This window comes from Heterocephalus glaber, unplaced genomic scaffold, assembly GCF_053883595.1.
Source record: "Heterocephalus glaber isolate CG9 unplaced genomic scaffold, H.glaber_assembly_v1.0 deba00001457, whole genome shotgun sequence".
Taxonomy (NCBI): domain Eukaryota; kingdom Metazoa; phylum Chordata; class Mammalia; order Rodentia; family Bathyergidae; genus Heterocephalus; species Heterocephalus glaber.
The window spans coordinates 21,012,783-21,029,964 of NW_028258305.1; the positions used below are offsets into that span (position 1 = coordinate 21,012,783).

A 17,182-nucleotide genomic window follows, 5' to 3' on the forward strand; every position below is an offset into this window, starting at 1 on the left:
TGTGTTGTTTCCCTAATTTCTCTCTCAGTAAGTTTATTTATGTACAGCAATGCTATTGATTTTTGAGTGTTTACTTTATATCCTGTTATGCTACTGAATTTGATTGTTAAATGTAGGAGTCTTTTGGTGTTTTTCGGATCTTCTATGTAGAGTATCATGTCATCTGCAAATAATGATCATTAAACTTCTTCCTTTCCTATCCTTATTCCTTTTATTTATTTCTTTTGTCTAATTTCTCTGGAGAGTGTTTCCAGAACTACATTGAACAAGAGTGGTGATAATGGGCATCCTATGATAGAGCCTTGGAATTAGACCCAGGGACTAGCATGGAAAAATGCAAAAAGAAGAAAAGGTAAATGCTCTACAGTTCCACTTCACAGATGACCAATTTTGGTAGTATGTTTCTTTCTTTGTAGTATGTATGTATGTATGCATTATGGTGAGTGTATATAGATTTTAAAAACTGGAACTACATTTTATAAATAATTTCCTATTCTGTATTTTCTCCTAACATTAAATCATGACTATTGAATGTTATTAATATTCTTCAAAAACATGATTTTTCCTGTTGGTGGTGGTGGTACTGGGAATTGAACCCAGGACCTTCACACTGAGCTACATCCCATTTTTTATTTTTCATTTTGAGACAGGGTCCTATTAAATCACTAAGTTGCACAAGCTCTGGGAGATCTTGTGATCCTCCTGCCTCAGCCTCCCAGAGTTCTGGGATTATAGGCCTGCACCACAAGGCCTGGCTCAAAAACTTGATATTTAATGTGCATAATAATTCATTCTGTTGCTCACCTTTCCATTACTGTAACAAATTGCTAGGATAATAAATTTACAAAAGAAGAAAGTTTTATTTTGGCTTACCATTCCAAGATCATAAAGATGCTCTTCTATGTTTTCCTCTAATTAGTCATTGCTTACTACCTCATATTTGGATCTGTAATCCACTTGGAATTTTTGTGCATGATGTGAGGTAGGGATCCAGATACACTGTATATTATACAGATTGTCAATTCACTCAACACCACTTAATGAAAACACATCTTTTACCCTCTGTCCTACTATATTTATTGCCTCTGTCATAAACCAGGTGACCACATATATGGTCTTGTTTCTGGACTCTCAATCCTGTTCCCCTCATTAATTGGTTTGTGTATTCTTAGGCCAATGGCTCAGTGTTTTGATTACTATAATATCTCAGAATCTAGGTCCTTCAGTTTGTTCTTCAAGAATGCTTTGTTTTCCCACTTTCATGAAGGGGTAGTAATTTCTTTTTTTCTCATTGCTGTGTAAGAATTTCTTCCTGGGGAAGCAGAGTAATCTTTGCCTTTTACTTATGTTGTTTTTTCTATTTGTCATTTACTTTGATTTATTTATAGTTTCTCTTGTTATAGAAAAATATTGAATTCTTACAAAATGAGGTCTAATCCCAATTCAAAAATGGGCATCTGAAATGAACAGACATTTCTCAGACAAAGAAGTAAAAGCAGCAAATAAATATATGAAAAAATGTTCAACATCACAGTCATTCGAGAGATGCAGATGAAAACAACACTGAGATTCACCTCACCCCAGAAAGAATGGCTGCTATCAAGAAATCAACCAGTAACAAATACTGGTGGGGCTGTGGGGAGAAAGAAACCCTTCTCCATTGTTGGTGGGAGTGCAGACTGGTGCAACCACTGTGCAAATCAGTATGGAAATACCTCAAAGAACTAGGACTGGAAGTCCCACTTGACCCAGCTATTCCCCTGCTGGGGATCTTCCCAAAAGAATTAAAAGCATCATACCACAGCAATATATGTGCACCCATGTTCATAGCGGCACAGTTTGTGGTAACTAAAGCTTGGAAATAGCCCAAGTGCCCATCAACTGGAAACTAGATAAAGAAGATGTGGGTTTATTTATAAAATGGAGTACTACTCAGCCATAAAGAACGTGAAATTTGAGACATTTATAGCTAAATGGATGCATATTGAGGTGAAACTCTTAAGTGAAATAAATGGGATACACATAGGTAAATACCAAATAGTTTCTGTAGTGTGAGAAATTGAAAGTGTAAATAAGGATTAAAATGATTAAAATGAATAATTGATAATTTGAAATAGGAAAAGGTCCAAAGGTGTAGGGGTGATGGGAGGGGAAGGGAAAAGGAAAAAAGGGAAAGGAAAAAGTATGAGAAAAGAAAAAAAATTAAAATGAAATCTATGTGGTGCGCGGAACATGCCAAATCTGCCGGCTGCAGACAGGCAGGTCTGTGCACACCCTACCGAGGTCGCGAGTCTCACCGAACATGCTGAATCAGCCCACACCCCAGCAACAATCCACTGGGCACCACCCCCTCCTCTGTACAGCCACACCTGGTTCCACACTACAAAGACCCACAGGACACCGGACCACCGGACCATGGTACTGAGTCCCGCCACTCCCGGGCCAGAGGTAGGGGCTTCTGAGCCACCATCCCACTGCTCCTGGTCCAGAGGAAGGTGCTTCCCGGCCACCATCCCTCTCGCTGCCCACAGCCCAGAGGAAAGACCTTTTGGGCCACCATCCCAACCGCTGCTCCTGGCCCCTGTCCCACCTCTCCCAGCTCAGAGGAGGTAATCCGTGCAGGCGCCAACAGCCCCGCCCCCCAGTCGAAATGAGAAAACACGTAAATAAGTCTCAAAACCAGACTTCCAGATCACCTGCAGCAACCCCAAAGGGAAATGAGATGGAACACTCTGATACTCAACCACCTGGACCCACTGAACTGGCAACAAAAGGGGATCTGGAAAAATAAAATCAGAAATAATTTCTCAGATAACAAGAGAAATTGTGCTCCTAGTGCAAGACGTGATTAATAAATCTAGAGAGGAGCTGAGGAACATGATGGAATCCCAACATAGGAAACAAAGGGAATCCATAAAACAGATGCAAATAGATTTCCAGGATATGAAAAACTCCATTGAAAGTCTACACAGCAGAATGAGCCAATATGAGGATAGAATTTCAGATATAGAAGATAAGATTGCAACTAATGACCCAGAAAAGAAAAATTGCTTCAAAATTATAAGGGAACATGAGAAATCAATCCAGCAGCTGCTAGATGATGCAAAGAAGAATAATATAAGACTGATTGGAGTCAATGAAGAAACAGGAGAGAGTGCAGATGACATAAAAAAACTCTTCAAAGAAATAATGGCAGAAAACTTCCCAAGCAGGGGAAAAGAGCTTGACATACAGATAAGTGAGGAATATAGGACTCCAAATAGCCTTGATCAAAAAAAATCTACACATAGGTATATAATTGTTAAGATTCCAGAAACTCAACAGAAGAACAAAGTTCTACAAGCAGTTAGAGAAAAGAAACAAATCACATACAAAGGAAAGCCCATCAGAATCACAGCAGACTTCTCAACACAAACCATCAAGGCAAGAAGAACTTGAAGTGACATATTCCAAGCCCTAAAAGAAAACAGCCTCAAGCCCAGATTGATGTACCCTGCAAAACTATCTTTCAAAATGGATGGAGAAATAAGATACTTTCATGACAAAGAGCACCTTAGGAACTTCATGAATACCAAACCAGCACTCCAAAGAATTTTACACAATATCCTAGGAACAGACATTGAGGATCACAACCCCAGGAAGCAAAGCAGAATGAACCCATCTGGCATGACAAGAAATTAAATGTAAACAGGGAGAACCCAACAAAAAGAAAAAGTCATGACAATGATAAGTCAATACATTTCAGTTATAACCATCAACGTTAATGGTCTCAATTCACCAATCAAAAGAAATAGACTGGCAGAATGGGTCAAGAAGCAAAATCCAACAATATGCTGCATACAAGAAACACACTTCATTCAAAAGGAAACTCATAGACTGAAAGGTAAGGGTGGAAAACAATACTCCATGCAACAGGAACCTGAAAAAAAGCAGGAGCAGCTATCCTGTTTGCAGATCAAGTAGATTTCAAACCAACACTGATTAAGAGAGACAAAGAAGGACACTACATCCTTGTAAAGGGAACAATCCAAGAGGAAGAGATGACCATCATAAATATCTATGCACCAAACACTAGTGCACCCAACTATATAAAACAAATACTAACGGACATGAAAAGTCATATATGCACTAATACAATTGTAATGGGGGACCTCAACACCCCACTGTCACAAATAGATAGATCAACTATACAAAAAATAAGTAATGAAATACTAGAACTCAATCGAACTCTTGAACAAATGAACTTAACAGATGTTTACAGAGTCTTCCACCCCACAAAATCAGAATACACATTCTTCTCAGCTGCACATGGCTCATTCTCCAAAATAGACCACATACTCACACATAGAACATGTTTAAGTAAGTGCAAAGGAATTGAAGTTATCCCGTGTGCATTATTAGACGATGATATTGTGCATTATCAGTGTGCATTATCAGACAATGAAATTGTGCATTATCAGTGTGATGAAATTGGAGATCCATAGCAAAAGAAACTCAAAAAATTTCATAAACACATGGAAATTGAACAACACACTTCTGAATAACCAATGGGTCACAGAGGAAATTAAAGAAGAAATCAGACAGTTCCTTCAATTAAATGACAATGACAATACAACATATCGGAATCTATGGGACACAATGAAAGCAGTCCTACCAGGGAAATTCATAGCAGTGAATATGCATATTAGGAAAACAGAACGAGCCCAATTAAACAACCTGATGCTGAACCTCAAGCTTCTAGAAAAAGAAGAGCAGGACAAACCCAAAGCTCATACAAGGGAGGAAATTATAAAGATCAGAGGAGAAATCAATGCAATGGAGACTAAGAGAACGATACAAAAAATCAATGAAGCCAAGAATTGGTTCTTCAAAAGAATCAACAAAATTGACAAACCCTTAGCCAACCTTATCAGAAAAAGGAAAGAAAAGGCCCAAATCCATGCAATTAGGAATGAAAAGGGTGAAACTACAACAGACCCAGCAGAAATCCAGAGGATCATCAATACCTACTTCCAGAGCCTATATGCCAATAAGATGGACAACACAGAAGAAATTGACAGATTCCTAGGTATATATGAATTACCAAAGTTGAACAAAGAAGACCTAAAAATTCTGAACAACCCAATATCAACCAATGAAATTGAAAATGTAATTAAAAACTTATCACCTAAGAAAAGCCTGGGCCCTGATGGCTTCACTGCTGAATTCTACAAGACATTTAGAGAGGAACTACTGCCACTCCTGTTTAAACTCTTCAATGAAATTGAAAGGGAAGCAATACTCCCAAATTCATTCCTGGAAGCAAGCATCACCTTGATTCCCAAAGCAGAGAAAAACCCAAACGAAAAAGAGAACTATAGGCCAATCTCACTAATGAACATAGATGCAAAAATCCTTAATAAGATACTGGCAAACAGAATGCAGAAGATCATCAAGAAGATCATACACCCTGATCAAGTGGGATTCATCCCAGGGATGCAAGGATGGTTCAACATATGCAAATCAATCAATGTAATACACTATATCAATAGAGCCAAGGACAAAAACCATATGATTATCTCCATAGACTCAGAAAAAGCATTTGACAAAATCCAACATGCATTTATGATAAAAACCCTACAAAAAAACGGGAATAGATGGTCTGATAAAAGCCATCTATGAAAAACCAACAGCCAATATCATACTAAATGGTCAAAAGCTGAAATCTTTCACACTCAAATCAGGAACAAGACAAGGATGTCCACTATCACCACTCTTGTTCAATTTTGGAAACATTAGCCACGGCAATTAAACAAGAGAAAGAAATAAAAGGAATTAAGATAGGAAATGAAGAAGTCAAATTGTCATTATTTGCAGATGACATGATACTCTATATAGAAGACCCCAAGAACTCCACCAAAAGTCTTCTAGACTTAATAACCAAATTCAGTCAAGTAGCTGGTTACAAGGTCAACACACAAAAATCAATAGCTTTCCTCTACATGAATGACAGACTCACTGGGAGAGAAATAGGGCAAATAATTCCTTTCACAATAGCATCCAAAAAACTGAAATACCTAGGAATCAACCTAACAAAAGAAATCAAAGACCTCTTCTCTGAAAACTATGGCACTCTGAAAAGAGAGATTGAAGATGACATCAGAAAATGGACAGATATCCCCTGCTCCTGGGTAGGAAGGATTAATATAGTGAAAATGGCCATACTTCCAAAACTGCTATGTAGATTTAATGCAATTCCAATTGAGATCCCAGCAGCATACTTCACAGACCTTGAGAAAACAATCCAAAAATTCATTTGGAACAAGAAGAGACCCAGAATAGCAAAAGCAATTCTAGGTAACAGAGACATGGCAGGGGGTATCACAATCCCCAACCTGCAACTCTACTACAAAGCTACTGTGATAAAAACAGCATGGTACTGGCAAAGAAACAGACCTGAGGACCAGTGGAACAGATTAGAAGATGCAGAAACAACACCAGACACACTCAGCCACCTCATCTTCGACAAAGGAGCCAAACACCCTCACTGGAGGAAAGATAATCTCTTTAATAAATAGTGCTGGAAAAATTGGGCTTCAACTTGCCAAAGATTAAAACTAGACCTATATCTCTCTCCATGCACTAAATTAAAATCAAACTGGATTAAAGATCTAAATATTAAAATAGAAACTCTGAACCAGTTGAAACAGAGGTTAGGTAGAACTCTTGTCGGTGTAGGAAAAGATTTTATGAACAAAACCTCAGTTGCCTGTGAACTAGCACAAACAATCAACAAGTGGGATCTCTTCTTATTAAAAAGCTTCTGCACAGTAAGAAAAACCACCAGCAGTGTGAAGAGACAACCCACAATGTAGGAAAAAATCTTCACCTGCTCTTCCTCAGACAAAGTTCCACTATCTCGAATCTATAAAGAACTTAAAAAGATCAGACCTCCCAAATTTAAAGACCCAATCCAAAAATGGGCATCTTAAATGAACAGACATTTCTCAGACAAAGAAGTAGAAATAGCAAATAAATACATGAAAAAATGTTCAACATCCCTGGTCATTCCACAGATGCAAATGAAAACAGCGCTGAGATTCCACCTCACTCCAGAAAGAATGGCTGCTATCATGAAATCAACCAATAACAAATGCTGGCGGGGCTGTAGGGAAGGAGGAACCCTGCTCCACTGCTGGTGGGAGTGTAGACTGGTGCAAGCACTGTGGAAATCAGTATGGAGATACTTCAAAGAACTAGGACTGGAAGTCCCATTTGACCCCACTATTCCACTGCTGGGGATCTTCCACAAAGAATTAAAAGAATCATACCACAGTGATATATGTGCGCCCATGTTCATAGCAGCACAGTTTGTGATAGCTAAAACTTGGAAACAGCCCAAATGCCCATCAACTGGAGACTGGATAAAGAAAATGTGGTTTTTTTATAAAATGGAGTACTACTCAGCCATAAAAAATGAGAAATTAGAGACATTTATAGCTAAATGGATGCACATTGAGGTGATACTCTTAAGTGAAATAAATAGGACACATGTGTATAAATACCGAATAGTTTCTCTGGTGTGAGAAACTGAAAGTGTAAATAAGGACTAAAATGTATAATAGGTAATGTGAAATAGGAAGAAAAGGGGCAAAGGGGAAGGAAGTGGGAGGGCTAGGGGAAAGGACAGAAGGGAATGGGATTAATATGAGAAAATGGAAAAATAGGAACAAAATCTTTGTAAATAAGGAGGGATGGAGGGGTTGAAGGTAGGGCTGGGCAAGGGTGAAAAATAAGAACCAAGAGAGATTATGTAAAGGTGCAAATTTCCAATGATGACTGTCATTGTATTGTATACCCAAAATGTACCAATGATTAGAATGAATAATCGATAATGCAAAATAGGAAGAAAAGGACCAAAGGGGTAGGGGTAGTGGCAGGGGCAGGGGAAAGGAAAGAAGGGAAAGGAAAAATGCTGAGAAATGGAAAAAATGGAAATAAAGTCTTTGTAAATAGGGAAGGGTGGAGGGCATGAAGGGAGGGCTAGGAATGAGGAAAAAATAAGAACCAAGATGCATTATGTAAAGTACAATTCCCAATGAGAAATGTAATTGTATTGTATACCTACAATGTAACAATAAAAGAATTTAACAACAAAAAAAAAAAGAAATGTATGTAAATAGGGAAGGGTGGAGGGGGTGATGGGAGCATAGGTAATGGGGAAAAAAACAAGAACCAAGATACATCATTTACAGGTACAAGCACCCAGTGATAAATGTAAACATATTGTATACCTAAAATGTACCAATAAAAGAATTTTAAAACAACAACAAAAATGAGGTCCATTGATATGCTTAGGAAAATTTTCTCTAATCCCTATCAAGTTTAAGTGTGAAGGTTGTAGTCACAACATAGAAGATGTGTTGACTATAGGAACATATATATCTTTTGCTGTAAAACTATTGAAAATCCTCACTATCAATAGTAGGGAAGTTGGGGTTTGGGTTCAAAAGGGAGAGGAGAATCCATCCTGAATGAAATTTTGAAAATGTCAATTCTGACAAGATGATTGCTTACTTCCCTGAATCCCATGATAGAAAAGAATATCCCCGCTATTTCATCTGATTTATCTGGGTAGGATGATCCCAGCCAACAGAGTGGCTGTGGTGTTAGGTTAGAAGCTAAGGGGCCTGGGTTTCAAAGAGCAGAGGAAGGGTTGCCAGCTAACCAGATTCGCCCTGGTGTACAACTTACCAGTACTCAGAAAGAACCTGCTGGGACACGGCTGTTTCCACCACTTGGCTCCCAGGGGCTGCTGGCCAAATTGAGTTTTATAAATATGTCTGACCAACGTGGCAGTGGGATCTCAGCTCACAGAATTCCCTCTTTGTTGTCTCTTCTAGAAGTAGGGGGTGAGGAGATAGCATTTTGGTTATTTAATTTCTTTTGACAAAGCCAAATCCTTGAAGTGATTTTTAAGAGATACGGTAGAAGCCCGGCTGATGACATGTAAATGTGGTTTTCATTCTAGCTTTATTTTGATCCTGTGCTTCCTATTTTTTTCTTTACAGGAGAAAAAAAAAGGAATAAAACCCCTTTTGGCACTATGTGTGTTGTACTTAGTTCATGGCCAAAGAGAGTTTTATGGGAAAGTTTGCTGTGTGCCAGAAAACCATTTTCTTTTCCTTGATCCATAGTTTTTTAAAACAAAGCATTAACTAAAATAAAATCTCCCATCTCCCCACCTAAATAGATAGATAAATAAATAAATAAATAGGAAAATGGAAGGAAGGAAGAATAGGAAAGAAAATTAAACCCATAGAGCCACTTGCCTGAATATGCAACCTTTTATAATTTAATCTTTCCCTAAAATTAATGCATAGGATTAATTGCAGCTATGAAACATTGAAAAGTTTGGCTTTTTGGTCACTTAATGTCCTGTTCAGATATCTTTAGAGGAAAGCCAATGGGATTGAAATCTTCTTTTGAAAGACTAAAAGATAACTGTCTCCTTTGGCTCTGCTCTTTGACTTTCTAAATTCCTAGCTTTCAAAAAAGCTAAAATAAGTCAATTTGGATAGTGACCAACCTTTTTCCTTCTCCTTAAAATTGTGTTAAATCATGTTCATGTATTCACATACAATCTTATTTTTGAGATTAATTGCAATAAACTGCAGATTTTGTAGATTGTTATTTTAATGGTACCCTCTCCTGACTCCCCTACTTACTAAACCCTGAAAGTTCATACTGGAGTGTCACCTTTTAATGAGATTTTCCTGAGGTAAAATGCAAATACTCTCAAAGGTTGATACTAACCATACATTAGCTCTGAATAGATGGCTTTACCAGGCTTTCTCTTCTGAGATAGGTTTAACAGGAGGAAGTTACATGCTCTGCTGGAAGCCAGTCTCAACTCAGGGCAAGGAGAAGGAAAAAGCAGAGAGCAGGTACAGAGCCTGTAACACAACTAGAAAAATACAACCTTTTGCAAAAACATACCTTTGTTTTATAACTTCCTGTCTTCTTCCAACAAGATGAATGATCAGCAGTGATCTGTTGGAATAAGGAAAGAAAGCTATATTTTAGAAGGGGAAAGCTTGGGTTATGGGAGACAAGGAAACATGTCCTGGCTGAAGACACACTCAGGGGCCCTGGGGGCCAGGATGTCACATCATGCTGCCTCTTCAGAGGAAACCAAGGGTTCCAGGGGTTGTGTTAAGACTCCCCTGTCCTGGTCACCCAGCACATTCCAGACCTTGTGCAGAAGGTCAACCATTGAGACCACTTTGTCTTTCGACCTAGGCAGAGGCACAACCCATAACACATACCATTGTAAGAGGAATCTTTACTATATCTCCAAATCTCTCTCAGCTGCTCTGAAACAACTGTTGTGCTATAAAAAAAAACAATTGAGGGCCAGGGATTTAGCTCAGTGGTTCTGGCGCCTGCCTCACAAGCTCAAGGTCTCAAGTTCAATCCCCAGTGCCAAAACAAAACAAAACAAAAAACAATTGATTTCCAATCAGGTCTTTCTTGGAAAAATCAAGATGGCAAGATTGTTACATACAAGATAAAAGCTTTTAGTTAATATATGATAAATAAGAAGTAAATACATTTAGTCTTCTCCTGAGACCAATATTAAATATTTCAAGGTTTTCTTTCCAAACACTGAAGTAATAACTTTTAAAAAAATGAATTATGGATATACAGCTACTATAGCTTTGCATGTAGGTTTGAAAACTCTTTGGACCTATATGAAATACCTAGATAAATACAATGATTTGTGTATGATAAGAATTCACATGGAATTATTTGATCAAACACATATATTGACTCCATTCCCTTTACTGTGCAGCATGTTTCTGAAGTAAAATGAGACCATTACAAAGAGCTCAGTTACACTCTCAGCCTTCCCAGAGGCACAGTTCTTACAAGAGTCAAACAAGCGAAAGAATAGAAAGGGGGGTTATGACTCTGGTGTTTTAGATCTTTGACTTCAGTATGACCACTTCCTTTGGATTTCACCTGATTTCTTTGAGACATTGGAACTGTGTTTGTTTTTATTTTTAATAAAGGTAAAATAAATTAACTTCTTTTAAAACTATTAAAACTCCTAAAGCACTTGCCCTTCCCTAAAGAAGCAACATCTAACAAAAGCCCAAATAATTTTTTGAAGGACTCAGGTGCTCTGAAGAGTAAAACTGATCTTGAGTCCCACTCAAGCAAGCAGAGGAAATGTATTCTCTCTGCCTTACTTGCAAATACTCCTCTATCCCTTGCCTCCATCCATCATTGCAAGGTAAAAGATGGGCAAGTGGTGGGCAAAGGAAAATGGAAAGCAGATGCATGAACATATCTCACTGTTCACATGAATATCGCATGTTCACAGAGGGCTTTTCTAAGAATTTGATCTCAGAGTTAATTGAAGATCCCAATCCTCCACACCTTCAGCTGAGATGGGGAGGGCAGTTCCTTCATCTCCAAGCAGATCCCTAGAAAATGCCTGGAAAAGTTTGGCACAGTACAGCTATCAAGAACTAGTTCCTTACAAAAGCTTGGAATAGACGGTCTCTACCTCAATCTGACAAAAGCCATCTATGAAAAACCAACAGCCAATATCATACTAAAGGATCAAAAACTGAAATCCTTCACACTAAAATCAGGAAACATTAGCCACAGCAACTAGACAAGAGAAAGAAAGAAAAGGAATAAAGATAGGAAATGAAGAAGTCAAATTGTCATTATTTGCAGATGACATGATACTCCATATAGAAGACCCCAAGAACAACACCAAAAGTCTTCTAGACTTAATAACCAAATTCAGTAACGTAGTTGGATAGAAGGTCAACACACAAAAATCAATAGCTTTCCTCTACATGAACAACAGACTAACTGAGAGAGTAATACAGCAACAATTCCTTTCATGATAGCATCCAAAAAACTGAAATATCTAGGAATCAACCTAACAAAAAAATCGAAGACCTCTTCTCTGAAAACTATAACATTCTGAAAAGAGAGATTGAAGATAATATCAGAAAATGGAAAGACATCCCCTGCTCCTGGGTAGGAAGAATCAACATAGTGAAAATGCCCATACTTCCAAAACTGCTGTATAGATTCAATCCAATCCCAATTGAAATCCCAGCAGCATACTTCACAGACCTTGAGAAAACAATCCAAAAATTCATTTGTAACAAGAAGAGACCCAGAATAGCAAAAGCAATTCTAGGTAACGAAGACATAGCAGTGGGTATTACAACCCCCAACTTGAAACTATACTACAAAGCTACTGTATAAAAACAGCTGGTACTGGCAAAGAAACAGACCTGAGGATCAGTGGAACAGATTAGAAGATGCGGAAACAACTCCAGACACACTCAGCCACCTCATCTTCAACAAAAGAGCCAAACAGCCTCACTGGAGGAAAGATAGTCTCTTTAATAAATGGTGCTGGAAAAATTGGGTTTCAACTTGTCAAAGATTAAAACTACACCTGTATCTGTCACCATGCACTAAACTAAAATTGAAATGGATCAAGGATCTAAATATTAAAATAGAAACACTAAACTGGCTGGAACAGAGGTTAGGTAGAACTCTTGAAGACATTGGCATAGGAAAAGATTTCATGAACAAAACCTCAGTTGCCCATGAACTAGCACAAACAATCAATAATTGGGATCTCTTCTTATTAAAAATCCATTATTATTTTTTTAAACATTATTAAAGAAACCACCAACAGTGTGAAGAGACAACCCACAATGTGGGAAAAAATCTTCACCTGCTGTTCCTCAGACAAATGTCTACTATCTAGAATCTATAAAGAACTTTAAAAAATCAGACCTCCCAAATTTAAAGACCAAATCCAAGAATGGCCATGTGAAATGAACAGACATTTCTCACACAAAGAAGTAGAAATAGCAAATAAACATATGAAAAAGTCTTCAACATCACTGGTCATTCCAGAGATGCAATTGAAAACATCGCTGAGATTCCACCTCACTCCAGAGAGAATGGCTGCTATCATGAAATCAACCAATAACAAATGCTGGCGGGGCTGTGGGGAGAGAGGAACCCTGCTCCACTGCTGGTGGGAGTGTAGCCTGGTGCAACCACTGTGGAAATCAGTATGGAGATACCTCAAAGAACTAGGACTGGAAGTCCCATTTGACCCAGCTATTCCCCTGCTGGGAATCTTCCCAAAAGAATTAAAAGAATCATACCACAGTGATATATATGCACCCATGTTCATAGCAGCACAATTTATAATAGTTAAAACTTGGAAGCAGCCCAGTTGCCCATCAAATGGAGACTAGATAAAGAAGATGTGGGTTTTTTTATAAAATGGAGTACTGCTCAGCCATAAAAAATGAGAAATTAGAGACATTTATTGCTAAATGGATGCACATTGAGGTGATACTCTTAAGTGAAATAAATAGGACACACATGTGTAAATACTGAATAGTTTCTCTAGTGTGAGAAACTGAAAATGTAAATAAGGACTAAAGGGTATAATAAATAATATGAAATAGGAAGAAAAGGGGCAAAGGGGAAGGGGAAGTGGGAGGGGTAGGGGAAAGGAAAGAAGGGAATGGAATCAATATGAGAAAATGAAAAAATGGAAACAAAGTCATTGTAAATAGAGAGGAATGGAGGGGTTGAAGGGGGAGGGCAGGGGAAGGGGGAACAAAATAAGAACCAAGAGAGATTATGTAAAGGTGCAAGTTTCCAATGATGAATGTAATTGTATTGAATACCTAAAATGTACCAATAAAATTTTAAAAAAAAAAAAAGAACTAGTTTATGGGCCGGGGATTTACCTCAATGGCACTGTGCCTGCCTGGCAAGTGCAAGGTCTTGAATTCAATCCTTGGTACCAAAAAAAAAGAATTAGTTGAAAATGTTAATATCTTGATAGAGAGCAAAGCTGTTTAGACTAAGTGATAAACACAAAGTAGGATTTGATCTCCATTTAGGCCAAGAGTCCCCAAACTTGTTCTGAAGAGTCCAGCCATCTTCCACCTTTATAGTCTGAAATCAGCCATAGACAATACATTCCTGGATTGGCACGGAAGTGTGTGGATAAAACTTTACCAACACAGATTATAAAGATGATGGGGGTCTGGGTTTAATCTACAGGCTGTACTTTGTCGAGCCCCGATTTCAACTATACTAATAATGATAAATCTAATAATAAATATATAGCAATAATGAGTGCTTACCCCATTTAATCATCACAAAGACCCCCATGACGTAAATATTCTTATTTAAGGATGACATTGAAAGTTATGAACAGCTTAAATGTACAATCAATCAGAACACAAAATATAGGTATATACTGGCTCAAAATCAAACAGCTGTGACCACCTTGTGTTACAGATTTAGAACGGAATAAAGTGTCCTAGTTACACAAACTATACACAGTAGAGCTGGGATTTTCATGCATGTGATCTACCTCTAGAGCCCATGTTCTTAGCCACTTGATATGTGCTTCCATAGGGCAGAGACTTTGCTTCAGTTGCATGCCATGTAGTCACCAGCACAAGAGCAAACTGTTTATAACACTTCCAAAAATATTTCAAACACAGGTGAGCTAGAGTAGTTTAGAAATATTTCAATATGTAAATGCTTAACGTTGAAAAAAGGAAATGTGAATTTCTTTGGCCTTTAATTTAAATCTTTTTCCCTTTTGCTTATCCCTATGGCTTATTCCCATACTTCTTCCCCAGCTCAGGTGCTGCTCAAATGTCTCCATTTGTTGTTGTTGTTGTTGTTGTTGTTGTTTGCAGTGCTAAGAGCCTGCCAACTAAGCTGCACTTCTAGCCTTTTAATTTTTTTTTTTTTTTTGAGATAGGTTCTCACTAAGTTACCCAGGCTGGGGTTGAATTTGCAATCTTCCTGCCTCAGCCTCCCAGAGTGCTGAAATTTCAAGTGTGTGCCACCATGCCCACCTTTTAAGTGTCTCCTTATTGTGAGGTCTCCTGACCACCAGTAGATTTATAAAATAGCACATTTCCTATCTCTTTTATCATGCTTGATTTTTCTCCATACCACTTAATATCATTTGATATAGAGTGATTCGAATTGGTTCATTGCTTATCTTCCTTAATTACAATATGAGCTACGAGATTAAGGACTTTGTCTTATTAGCTACTGTATCCTGAACACCTAGAATAACACTTGTTAAATGACTGGTTGAATACTGTTTACATAATGCAATAATAGAGGCACTGGATTTACAATCAGAGGTGAGTTAGATCCCCAATTCTGCCATTTATTTGTTGTGTGATCTTGGACAGATTAACTGGCAAAGCCCTAAGATGGGAGCCTGCTCATTAGGGCAGGCATCCAGGGTACCTGCAGCCAGATAGTGAAGATGCTCCAGTAGCAGAATGTCAAACAGAAGAATGTCATGATCTGTTTGAAGTATTACAAAGACTGTACAAGGCCAAGGGCTGGGGTAGAAAGATCAATTAAAAGGCTACTGTAATAATTCAGGTGGGATGCCAGGGATGTAGCTCAGCAGTGCCGTGGCTGCCTGGCAAGCACAAGGTCCTGAGTTCAATCCCCGGTACAGGGGAAAAAAACAAATTCAGGTGGGAGATAAATAGTGGCCAGGTTAGTAGCAATGGAAGTGGTGAGACAGATTGTTGTACTCTTGATATATTTTTAAAACAATGACTTGGGTATAGAATGGAAAGGAAGAGAAGAGTCAACAATGATGCAAGGTTTAGGGGGAGGACCATGGGAGAAGAAGATGTGGGGTGGAGAGAGCAAGAATTTTGTTCTAGCCCAGTTATGTTTGAAAATCCTAACAGATGATCAAGTAGAGATGTCAAGTTGACAGTTGATTAGAAGATCCTAGTATTTATGGGACAGGTATGGGGGGAGGAAAGGATTGGGCACTAATATTTTAATAAACATACTAAGTATGTAGCCTGGGAAGATGAGGAGAAATCATTATGAAATAGAATAGGAAACATCTAAGAAATAGAAAGAAACCAGACAAGTGGAATATCCCTAATGCCAAGTACAAAAAAATTTCAAGAAGATAGCAGAACAAATGTTAGATACTACTGATAGATCAAGTAAGATGAGGACTAAAGAACGATCACCAAACTTAGCAGAATGTAGACTAGTATTTTCCTTAACAATCCCTCTTGGAGTAGATTTTTTAAATTTTATATTTTATGGACACTATCACACTTATTTATACTAAAATGTCTGCTAATTAAAAACAGCATCTTTGCACATCAAAGCCCACTGAAAGTTTTCAGTGCTGCTGTATCTTGCTCAGGCATCACCTATATCTCAGTATTCAGGACAAGGTCAATTGGCACTTGACCCAGCCACAGGCTCCTGCAGGTGATACAAACCTGCAGATCCTTCTCAGAACTCTAATGAATAAACTCAACCTTATTACCAAGGAGATGGGGTGCTTCAGACACTCCCAGGAGCAAAGGCAAATCAAAGCAAACACTAAGAACACAGAGCTTCTCCTCTGTTTTCACTTGAGAAAACACCATCTCTTCCCTACAACAAAAGCAAACAAATGCTTAACCAATATAATGCCTTAAAGATGAACACACTTGAGTTTTGCCAGACACTGAAATAAAGGGAATTCAAAGACTTGAGCTGTCCATTGAGAGAGATCAGCTGCTCAAGTCCAGATCTATGTTTTCCAGATGCTTCCTCCTGTCTTCCAGGGTCACTTCCTTCTTTCTGACCTGGAATCTGCCCTCAGTTACTCGTGAACCTGGCTAAAAGCATCCATTCCTTACCAAGAGCCTTCCTACATCCCACACTAAAGAACTCATGCTTTCCCCAACCTCGTTCTACAGGCAAGAGATATAAACTCTGCTGAAGAATAAGGATGAAACCAAAGATACATCCAGAACCTAATGTAGCAACATTTCAAAGGTGATGTCCAAAGCTCATTGTCCTTGTTACTCTCTCCCTTCTTCCTTTTGCTCCATCTGGATGGTGTATTATGATGGAATAGGATTCAGTGGGAGATGTAAAGGATTCTCTATAAAGCCAAGAGGTCTTCAAAGGCTGTGTTCTCCCACACTTTTTCAGAACAAGAGTCAAGATTGGAAGCTAGAACTGAAACTAATGTGCAATAAAGGGGAAGTTTCCAAAAGCAGAGGTTCTCAACCTGAGGACTATCTGTTCTATCAATTGAATATTTGTGTCCCTCCAGAGT

The 17,182-nt window shown here is 38.3% G+C and overlaps 1 long non-coding RNA gene across 3 annotated transcripts in view; it reads right to left on the reverse strand.

Moving 5' to 3' along the window:
• Nucleotides 1-17,182, reverse strand: part of LOC147826979 (uncharacterized) — a 131,777-nt gene that overhangs the window by 77,600 nt on the left and 36,995 nt on the right. For all 3 annotated transcript variants that reach the window (XR_015453117.1, XR_015453118.1, XR_015453116.1), the window contains exons 2-3: nucleotides 9,979-10,032; nucleotides 8,734-8,878 (exon numbers count right to left, since the gene is read on the reverse strand). This is a non-coding gene — a long non-coding RNA (uncharacterized LOC147826979). The remainder of the gene's footprint in view (nucleotides 1-8,733; nucleotides 8,879-9,978; nucleotides 10,033-17,182) is intronic.